The sequence below is a fragment of the Periophthalmus magnuspinnatus genome, chromosome 15 (genome assembly GCF_009829125.3).
Source record: "Periophthalmus magnuspinnatus isolate fPerMag1 chromosome 15, fPerMag1.2.pri, whole genome shotgun sequence".
NCBI classification, from domain to species: Eukaryota; Metazoa; Chordata; class Actinopteri; order Gobiiformes; family Gobiidae; genus Periophthalmus; species Periophthalmus magnuspinnatus.
In genome coordinates this window covers 2,111,845-2,123,991 of record NC_047140.1, presented here as the reverse complement: position 1 = coordinate 2,123,991, position 12,147 = coordinate 2,111,845, and positions in this window count along the sequence as shown.

Sequence of the window (12,147 nt, the reverse complement as noted above, 5' to 3'; positions counted from 1 at the left end):
CTGGCAAATTACTCTTGAGTCACTGGTCTATGTCAATAATTACCTAATATTAGCTATTAGATGGAATATTAGAAAGTAGAATGTGTTGCCCTGCTTTCAATCTCACCGGTCAGTGAGTTTAGCAGCCTAATTGTGTCATTGCCTTGTACCCTGGCCCAAACAAAAGCAGAGGAAACATGGCCTCGTGTATGCACTGACCTTTGAGTGAGCAGCGGAGGTGATGTCAGCCAGTCTGCCCAGGGATTTCCAGTGCAGACAGACCCTCACGTCAGAGCGGGACCCTCTTAAGTCCGTCCAACAGCTCAAAGCACCTGCCACCTCCAGCACGCGCCTTTAAAGTGCATTCAAAGCCTCACGATGCAACAGGGAGGCTGTTTGCTTAAACCAGTACTAGGCCAGTCCAGATTGTTTTTCCAGCACTGGGAGGAAAGTGCAATGTGTTTACACTCCAAAACAGGATGTTCTAGCCACCGTCGGCCTTTCCTTTAATAATAGCCTTGAAGAAAGGTGGACTGCAGTTTCTTAAACACAGTCAGAGGCCGAAGTTGAGTCGATATTTAAACTGAAATATAATGTGCTGACTTGATACATACCACCAGCTTTAGTGAAAAATCATAAATTAAATAGGGTTTGGATTTCCGTAGTTGATTTCACAACTCTTCTTACAATTGGACTACTTAATTTAGCCATGTTCACAAACAGGGATGGGCCATGTATTGGTTCCATCTGTATGAATAACAAGATTGTCCCAGATATTGAAATGGGTCAAATACTGAAAATGTAGCCAATATTTGACGCCAATATTTTTTTCTGTTAAGCAACTAATCATTTTATAGTCAAGATAAATACATTTTGTTATTTTTACTAAAGTGAAATGTTATTTTTACCAAAGTGAAAAAAATACTTTTTGTTGTTTTTTTCATTAACTTTTACATGGATTTTTTTTCTTTTTTACTATAACTTTTTATAGATTTTATCCACATCAGCCAGAGCAAGACAAATATTTCATATTGGTATCGGCTTTAAAAACGTATATTAGACAGACCGGATGAAATAATCACAGTGTGCTCATTCACACATTCATACACCATGGGCAATCTACTCGATATTTCTGGTCATGGAGGCCTTGAACAACGAGTGAAGTAGCTGGAAAATGTTTTCAAACTCAAATTTGGTCAGATATCATCCTCTGGAGTGTAGAAGTCTTTGTTCATAATTTATCAACAGAAATGTAACAAAGCAGAGATGACTACAGTGACAGGGACCAGGCCCTTGAAAAAGCACAGATCCTGTCACCTGTGACTATATATATTTAACTCTTTCTTTCCGTTTACCCTTCATGTCTTTCACTTTTATTCTTCAACACACTGCATCTCTCACAAAAGCCTTGAAACATAAAATCCTGTTGCTATAAACAGCAGTTTGGAAACAGACAGGCCCCAGAGGTCAGAAAACCACATACACAAACACACATTTCCTTTGCAGGCAGGAAGTGGTAGAATAAGCAATGGTGGGAGGCTTAATATCTCAATAAGAAAAGGGAACTATAAATAGAGAGTATTGTAATAGTAGGCGTGCAGTTGTAGACATGCATGAGTGAGAGACACACAGGAAAGGCCACAGGTTTACAGTACCATGAAGTCTACAGTCTCAGTGCGGGAAAACATTGGCCGAGTTTCCAAAGAAGCTGTGTCAGCAAGGTACTTCAGAGGTGCTGAAAGTAATGATATCACTGTCTTTTATCTGGTCATCTTATGGCTTGGACATGTTTTGATCCGATGACTAAACAATCCATTGACATGGGTTTAAGTGAAAAGAGTACCACTTTCAGTTTTTATTTTATGTGTTTGAAGGCCAAAGTTTGGATCGTCAAAACAAACCAGTCACATGGTTTGTTCTTTACACTGGAAGAGCCTTCCATATCCTTCTGTACCATGACACTGTAGGATCAAGGGAACTTTAAACTGGCTAACCCCTCGTGTATGGTCAAACACTTAACCCACTGTGACACTGACACTGTATTAATGTTTTTACATGACTTAGACTTTTTCCACTTCAAAAGATATAATATTCTGCTTTGATTAACTATGGCAATGGTCCAAATTTTTCATAAATCTGAAACCCTAACCCAAACTCACACAGTTCATAACAATACACATATTTTTAAAGCTGTGTGAATGCTACCCTCTGTGTGTTAGCAGGCACCTTTAGCCCTCGCACAGACAGGTGGTCATCCGTGTCAAGTGTCACTGATTGACTATTCCCCGACTCCCAAAGGTGTCAGAGTTCAGCCCGGCACTTTGTCGCCATGGTTTCCACGAATGCTAAGACCTCCTGTCTGCATCTCACTGTGATTTACATCCTCGTAAAACAGGCAGAAATTGCTAGGTTTTTAAGTATGCCACCCAAGTGTATGCTAGACCTCCCTCTGCTACAGGCTTGGATACATAGCACACATTTCAAGAAACAGAACTCCCCTCTCTGAATGAAATAGAGGCACTGCAGTGACATGCATACTGTAAAGGATTACAATACCTTGGGTGAGTTTTGGCTGGAAATACCACCAAAACAAGACAATTATTGCAAAAAGTTCACACATAAATGTCAGCGGCACCCATTAAGTAAACTAATGTTTGAGAACTGTTTTTCTATGGACTTTGATGTCTGTGATGTACTAAGAGATTATACGTTACGCCTTTCGTCTGACTCTCTCTCACAGAGTAACAGGAAACGCAAGTGTTTTGTAAATACACTAGTGTACGGGTACCTTCTTGCAGTGTCTGTGGTTTTATTTTCTGTTTCATCAGCAAAATAAGTTTCCATTTAACATAACAATACATGTATTCAAACTCTAAGATGATGTCAGTGTGATAGTGTGAGCAAATGTTATGCAATGTGTCTTGGTGGTTTCATAAGTTAGTTTTAGTCACAGAGAGATGACATCCTGCCACCAAAACCCCAAGTACAATACTTAATTTTATCATGCATATATATTCTATTTGAAATATAGAGTATTTCAATATAAAACTGGTAATGATATTAAATGTTTTTTTTTAATTTTTCATTTCATTAAGGGGCCTCACATCACACCAGTTGCACATTTGACAGGCGCGATGGCAGTATGTGATAGTATGTGATTGTACGTGATAGTGTGTGATAGTATGTGTCAGTTTGTTCTCTGTTTGTTAATTATTGCCAAAACACATCGCTTGCTGTTTACAACACGTAAAACTGTTTTTACTCTTATGAAATAACTTCAAAGAATTTGCATAGAGAAAGCATGTCATTACAGGCTATAATTAACATTCATGTGGCTTTTCCATTATATGTGAGTATAATAAAGACTAAGGTGTGCTGCAGGGGCTGGTCACCTGTCCTGAGCTGTACAAACGACTGGGCTGAGATAAAGCAGGGGAAGACCAGACTCTTCTTTGTAACACTGGTCATAAATGTCACGGCTTTATGAGGAGCAGATGGCAACATTGTTTAGTGTAATGTGCTCTGCAGCGTTAGTCACTCTCTGACATACCAGCTCTGTTTCTATAAAATGGTGCATACAGATTCGGCAAACTTCTCCCCCATTTTGTAAAGAAAGGCACATGTTCCCCCACCCCTTAACTCCTCCGTATATATGTACAGTTTAGTGCCCTCTGCCTGGGGAATGAGAAAACATGGTTGGTAAATTTTATAAATACTTCTAATTGTTTTTAAGTTAAGTTTATTTAAGTTATTCTTGCTAAATAAAAGTAGCCAGAAATTCTGTTTCTGAGAAAAATAAAAATGGTAACATAATGGTAATGTGCTCCATGCTTCTGTGTTTTGGATTAAAACAGAACATATACAAGTAGACTGTTAAGTCAGTGAACAGCAAATATTCCAGTACATTCTGTTATCAGGGCAATAATAAAGGATTTTAAGTGAAATTGATGTGCTATGGTTCATATTGTTAAAGGATGTGTCTTGTTCCAATGCACTTATAGGAGAATAGTCCCAGTGGCCAAAAAGTAAAGTTAACACATGAGGTCAATAAGTCTCCAAAAGCTAGTTCCATAGTTACCAACAAACATAACACATAGTTTTTATCAGCTCTGCCAATTTAAACAAGGCCACTATATGTCTATGTCCACTCTCTGCTGGACTGAGGGGGAGGTGGAAGTGGAACAGCCTTGTTCGGTGGAAGGACACGTGCTGAGAGACAGGAAGCACATGCCTGTATCACCATGAACCACTTTTCTATGGTGAGCCTAGCACAGTGCATAGAGGAGTCTGTTGACTTTGTGTGTACACAGCGATGATAGAACACCAAACAATGGGGCACTGAAATAGACATGTTGCTGTGGTTGACATCCATCATGGCAGTCACTTCTGAGGGCTAATCAGAGAGTCCTTGGCACGTTTGGAATACAAATGATATGGGCCAAAATACAGGGTAAAATAAGAGGAGGTTTGACCTGCATTTGACTCATGTTTACAGGCTGGCTTTCTCCTTGTCCATGTCCAGTGTGACAAAAAAAGGGTTGACAATGATTGTTTATGGTAGGGCTGCAGGATATGGGAGAAATATCTAATTGCAATTTTTATGACAAACTTTGCAATTGCAATTAGATTTGTCATTTTTTTGATAATAGTTCAAAGTTCACATTTTAAATAATCCAGAAGAATTGACAAAAAATCTTATGAACTGACAAACTAATAAAAGAATCACATTTCAGGACATGTGCGTACAGATCTAAACTACAGGGTTAGTGTTTTTTATGAGAATGAGATGGGATAATTTGTTGTTTATGGTACTACAAAAACTGCAGTCTTTGCAATTTGCTAATTGTACCCATTCAAATAGTGATTTTGATTTAACTGTGATTCATCCTGCAGTCCTAGCTCATGGTACATTTTGTATAATTTGCATTTGTGATTAAATTAAGTTAGCATCTAGTTGTTATTTTATTAGAAGAAATGTTTTGAGAAATTGTATTAATTATTGTGATATTATTATGAATCACTTATTATTATTTTTGGCCATGTTCATTGTAAAATTTCCAAACTGCCTCATGCCAAGTCTTTACATTAACTGTGGCATCAAATGTTTGAATTGAGTTTTAGCAGAGAAGTAACCATGAGGAGTTTGGATTTTGAGTATGATACTAGTTCACTGCCAAAAATGATATAGTAATAAGAAGTAATTGAAATAATAATGTTGACTATAGCATGATGATACAATTAAGCTTGTAATAAGGTAACAGATGTCCAAATGGGGTAATGCAATATCTATTTCCTCAAGGCAAGATTGATAGACAGATTTGAAGTCATGTGGACAATGCAAATTATATCAAATTCAATAAGTACAATAAATCTATTCTTCAGCAACAAATAAAAACGCCTGCTTGCAGTTACTGGTATGGAATAGTTTACAAAAATCACATACTGGGATGGAATCGAAGGCCCCAAAGTACCTGTGTTAGTGTGATTTTCAACTTTCTTTTTGAATTTACAACGCACCAGTACATCAGTGTTCTAGTGGGCAACAACCTTTAGTTATTTCCTATCCAAGTCAAATGTAAGAATGGCGTTTTGGGAAATGGATCAAAAGGCCACATGGTGAACAGCCAAAAGAACACCACATAGTTTACCTGACAATGTAATCTCTTTGACAGTGGGATACTAAATTTGTCTTGTCCATTAGAAACATTGATTCTCCTTCTGTGCACATCTTCAGTCCAAATGTTGTCTTTGAGGATGAGTAAGCAGAAGTCCAGTGTTTCAGAAATCGTTGGGTCATCAGAGGTGAGTGTCCTGTCATTTTGGATCCATCATGTTTGTTTTCAGGTCCCAGGGTTAGGTCACAACAACTGAACAGTACCAGGCTAAAATCAGTGATTACATAGAAGTCTATCAGAAATGACCAATCGCTCTGACCACATCACTGGACACTGTTGGTTAGACAAGTTAAGAAAAAAAAAAACACATCCTGCAGCCTATTTTCTATCCTATTACAAAACTGTGTTCAGAACATATGGGATGTTTGTAGACAGTGCTTGTGGAGTAGTAAATTTGAGCTAATTGAGTGTCTGACATGTAACCTCAGCTTGGTTTAGCTATAATGTGATCGATCATGTACGTGCAGATGGGAAGGTCTTAAACGTTCAAAGTTACTGTTTGTCATAAAAAGGCTGGGGGTGGGTCAGGCACCTGGCCATTATCATGCAGTTAAAACCCGACTCTGATAGTTGTACTCTGCAAATACACCACTTAAGTTCAGCCCTTTACAAGTTACACCTGCAGCAGTGGGCCGGGTCATAGATAAGTGACTGGAAAGTGAAGTTTCATTTCAAAAAAGCAGCTATCAAGGGCTTATGTTTAGCCCCATTGTGGAGAATAGTTAGATCGTATGTGCTGTAGAATTCCTCACGCGCTGCTCCCACGGGCTCCAGTTCCACGCGTTGCTAAAATCCTGTAAGATCCAATGGAGCGACGCACTACAGTAACTCCCAGATCCTCTTTCACAATCTGTCTTCTAGCAGAGACCTGAGCAGCAGCCTGACCTCTGCGGCCGCCCTCCTGCTTTATTCAGTGACTGCGCTGACTGACACGTGGGGTGGATTTCACAGACAAACAGCAAATCAAGACCCGAGATGTAGTTACAGTCTACAGTCATTCCAGTGGTGCATTCTGGGTAACCGTGACACAGAGAGGCATCTCAGTGAGGTTGAATATGCAGCCTTTCAGTACAATGCGTGCAATTATATGCACATTATACCTTAGAAAAGTTAATGTATTTATCATTTCTTTTGAAATTAGTAACCTTTCGTCATATATGGACTTTTTCTGATGGGGCAGTGTTGAGGCAGTAGTTCCAGAAACAGCATAAGGTTAGCAAACTGATTTACTAAGGAGTGTAGAAAAGAATTATTGGTGTTAGGGCTGCTCTGTGGGACTGCAAGGTCCAAAATTGGGTCTTAAAAGGTGGAATATGATCGTACTGTCTGTGTAATGCCTCAGTCATCCAGATGAAATACATTTGCATTTGTCCAAGTTCTACAATTAACTGTAGGGCTGTAGTCGACTAAAAACATTCTCGGTTGGCTATAAACCTGCCCTGTTCATCAATTATAAAGGGGGCATGGCAAAAGCTCTCAAAACCATTATGTATCCTAGTGTATGTGACCCAAACTGCACTCACAACAGACTACAAAACAACTATTTATACAGAAAAAGTACTAGGAAACAATGCATTGCAATGCAAACTCACTCATATCTCCTTTGTGCTGTTGTCCCACATAAATTCTTATAACCTAAGTAGAATGTTTATTTGACTAATACAGACTTTAGTTCACAAAAACACCACTGATTAATTAATGTATTAAAAGCCAACCGCCTGCCACTTTACTGCCAACATACGGTACATCATTCAGCCTTCTTTTTCTATGATTGTATGTTCAAGTCCACGTTCTAGAGTCCTGATAGAAAAAAAAGCCAAAAAAACAACAACAAAAAACTGGCCCTCCATTTCTTGTATGGAGAATATAAGAGGGTATAGGATGCATGGCACCCACTGTACAGCAGGGTCCTTTGGGTGCCTACCACTGTCACACATCTGTAAACATGGCCAGACAAGCGGGCAGCTGTCTGATGCTATCACGAAGGGCCGTAGCTTCAGAGGAGATAACTCTAATTATGATGCCATTCTGTGGGCTAAACTCTCGAGGATGTTTTGGGCTGGACAGAAAAGACCTTTAGGAGGAAATGTGTTGTGTCTATATAATTTAAAAGCAGCTTAAGAAAATAGATAGTTAAATATACTTATTAATACAAAGTCTGGATTATGGCATGTCATTAAAATAAACTATAAAACTATAACTATAAACGACCTATGAGGAAAGGGTTGGCACTTTAAATTCAGCTCTAATTTTGTGCATACTAGTCCTATATCTTTAAGCAAGACGTTGTTTATACCAGTGACTGAAACTGACTGGTAGAGGCAGGAAGGGCGTCTGGTGTAAAATTTCATTTGTTGGCGTAACATCAGGGACGAGCCTATAGAGCTTTATCAAGTCATTTACCCATCATTGCTTCTTACTGTCGTACCGGTGTGCTATCTTACACAGTTCATTCTCATAAAAATACTAACTTGACAGCACGATAAAACATATTTATTCCTAAAGTTGACAGTACAGTGATAGCAGTAGCTTTCAGTCCTGCTCCTGCTTTCTCAAAATGTCAGTGAAGTTATATTTTACGTCTGCCAAAACCTTGAAACCCTTACTAGGTGCTCATTATACAACCATAGTGATAAACAGATTCTCTTTGATGCACTTCTTTGAGAGGGGAGGAGGAGGAACGCACAGGAACTTGGAAAGCCATCAAAACCTACATTGGGCCTGAGATATTCCCACCAAGTTTTGACAGATTACTAATGTGTTGTTGCTTTGCTGTGGGTCTCATAGCCCTGTTTGAAGTGTGCAGGGAGGAGAAGATGAGAATGCTTCTGCTAACAACTATTCATATATTTTTGCTTTACATTTGCACCTTATCATGAAAAATCACTGAGTAGACAAAAATGTGAGTCACTTTAAGATGAAAAATTACATAAGAGGTTAGTGACACGAGAAATAATTCACGTCCACAATGTGAGTAAAACTGTACTGATTAAACGTGCAGTATATAATGTTTCTGGTGGGGGTTCGTCCTCTTCTGTCTCCATGGAGATGTTATTCCTTTGCACAATATGGCATTAAACTTATCCATTAACTTTATTCACCTTATTCCAGAAGTTCTATATGGACTACATGGCCGTTTTAAAGCCTCCCAGAGAATCGGTACATTGTTGATTCGTTTTACATTAATCAACCTGCTTTATATCATTTTTAGTGGTAAAACTTGTTTCAAGTTCTCTATCGAAAAGAGCGAGAGTCCCGCTTAACTGGAAGTGCCACCACAAAGAAAGTGCAGTTAAGTAATTCTCGGAGGCAAAAGTGGGCAGGGCAGTATCAGGTCAATAGCATTTACTCAATGACAGGTTTTTAAATTCTCAAATACACCTTGACAAATATTTATTGTTGTGAGCAGCGTCGCCTCTCCACAGAACTGGCCTGTAACTTGATTTGATAGTGTCACCTGCTTGTCCTCATGGAAATGCACAGTATAATGTGCAATATATAGTGGAACATTTCAGTCAAAGCAGCAACATTTCCATTGAGATAAGTGACAAAAAGGCACCTTTAAATATACTCAAATGCTGAAAAGCTAAATCATATCTGAAAGTAAGAAATGCAGTTGCTCAACATAACATTTAGTCACTTATAGATTTACTCATAGTGGGAAGAGGAATCAAAAACTTTTACTCAAGTACTACTACTACTACTACTACTACTAAATGTATTCAAAAGTTGAGTACTATTACTAGAAAAAGTAACTAAAGTAAATGTAACCTGATTTACCCTGGTCCAGTGGTTTTGCCTGTGGCTGACAGAGTATCCACAGACGTGTACATTCTTTGTGTACATGTTCCTTTGCTGTATGTTTTGTCTCGTGTTTTTGCCCTCTCCCTTAACGACAATGTACACAGGGCTTTTGTACGCCATTGTGTTACAAAGCTGACAGGTGACCGGGTTTTTGCGCCGTGTTTGTGTACAGTCTGCGCCCATGTGTTCAAACAAGCACAAACCATACACACACTTACAGGCCAAGCTAGTTGTGTTTTGCTCATAGCTTGGTTAAGCCTTGTAACCGGAATGCTGCAGTTCAAAGAAAGAAAACCAAGAAATCATTATGGTTTTCGCAGTCTGGAGGGGCTCAGTGGCACAGACTGCAAAATGTAGCTATACAAATCGCTTTCAGTTGGATTTGCCTCATGTCATCACCCATTTCCTGTCAATCAAATGTAGCAGCATTTTAAAAAGTGACTTTTAGAAATAAATGCACAAATTGAAATAATTTTTTAATGATTTGCACAAAAGGGTGTCAGCTCAACGAGGTACGAAAAACTAATTTCCATAATCAGCGCATATCATTCCCATACATACCATTCATAAGACAGACACATTAAAAATCTGCTTTGATACAAATTATGTACTTTCATTCTAATGTTTGTAAAAACCCAGAAAACTGTGGTCATTCCATGCCTTTCACAGCAACGAATGACCTCATTCTTACCATAACTGGAATATTGTACAGTGGCATAAATACTTTTGATAAACACAAAATGGCTATAAAAGTCCTAACTAAACATCAGTTATGTTTTCTCACACTGCTGTTATCAAGATTAAATAGCATGTTTTTATAGAGTTGAAAGTAGTAAAGTAAAGTGAAGTTGGGTGATATAATGATAAAACTCAAATCGTGATCTGATCCCTGTCATGATAAGCTACAGGGTTGGGTTTTGGTGACATTGTTATATTGTAATTCAGTGTCTCAGTCTCATTCACTTTTCCTATTGGGCAGCCTGAGCTTAAAGTGAATTTAACCAATCACCATCTCAGGAGAAGCAAACAGTTGTAAAAGGGTTTACACGAGGAAACCACTGATCTCAGTTTTACCCATGTTGTATTACTTTTCACCACATTCTTTGCTCTGATCATTTATCACACACAAACACAACATTGTCCTGTGTGTGTATCTCAAAACACATTAGTAAGTGCATGTAAAAGCACTCAAAGTCCCTCTTAATGCCCTGGTCCATAAAGTACACTTCACACCCGCCTGAGATTAGGATGTTCCCTACTGTTCACCACCCTTCCTCTGACACACACTCATAATCACTAAGATGAAGGGCTGGTGGGAGACAAGGGGGTCCTTTACTCTTTCCTCCCCTGCCTATAGTGCATCACATAGCAGGGGAGCACGTGGCAATGCTTTTCCCAAGGTTAGGGAGCAGGGTTCACTCTCGCAGGGAGGAAGCTGACTGTCAGTGCTGCTCCGATTTATCTGCTTCTTCATAAGATTTACACTCCCCTCCTCTGCAGTGAGAATCCACAGGCCTCTATTGTGCTAGAACACTACAAGGCTGCTAGGATGGGATCAACATCTGAACTTGAACCAAAATTCTGTTGAAAGGTCGCAAAAATAGACATAACAGTGAAGGAGTATCGTCCCACTGAGAACATTTTCAAAGAGAGTGTTATTGTGTTTGTTAAAAGATTGACCAAAACAACTTCAATTTGTAAGTGTAAGTCTTTATCAACAGTGTACTCAAGATGCCTAAAAGTGCACAGGATAGCTTTTCTGGTGGGGGGTCTGCCACTGGCTTGTATCCATATTGTACCGGTAATTGTAATTGTTGCATTCCCACTGTGAGTGTGCTTGCCTCTACACAGATTTAATGCCACACTGTGGAACATTACAGGCAATAATAACTGGTTAGCATAAGGTCTGGGGCCTTAATAATATGACATGAATAAAATAATATGCCCTAAGACATAAGCAGGTAGGTATGTATAGCAAAAGTGATATTCTGCCATTTTTAAAAATGTATTTAGTTATTTATTTAGTTATAACAAAAAAAGTGCAATCTATTTTTTAAACTATTAACTACAATCACTTTTAGTAATATGCTAGTAGGTATGGTTTCATTCATTCTGGTCAATGATGCTTCTGCTATATGTCATTTTGTGTTAGTAGACATTTAGGTAACACACTTACAAATTTGGTGTTTTTAAAATGAACAAAACAAAGGTCATTGCATAGAATGGATACATTTGGAGACTTACTGTCTTTCACAAGGCATCCATCCAAACATGGGTGCTTTACAGAATTATTATATGAAGCTTTGACTTTCAATACACTTTATGACACCAGATACTTTGCCAATAAAGACACACTGCAGATTAGAAGTGACTTGTGTAATATAGGGGAAGGTTGAGTAGAGGCATGAACTCAGCATGGAGTGATATAACACAAACAGCCTTTGACTTTACAGTGAGGCGGACCACAGTTTATTTACGAGAAAGCCTGGGTGTGAGAGACAGGCTTTAACCTCAGTGTCATACTCTGGATCATTTGTCAGCCAGGGGTAAATATGAGTACATTTAACACAATGAAGTCCACAAAGACCTTGTAAGGAGTTTGGGTTTGGAAAGCCCCATAGTATGCTATTCATCCAGACCACTCCACCCGGCTATTATGGCGGGGTGGCTCCCTTGGGACCCCCCAACA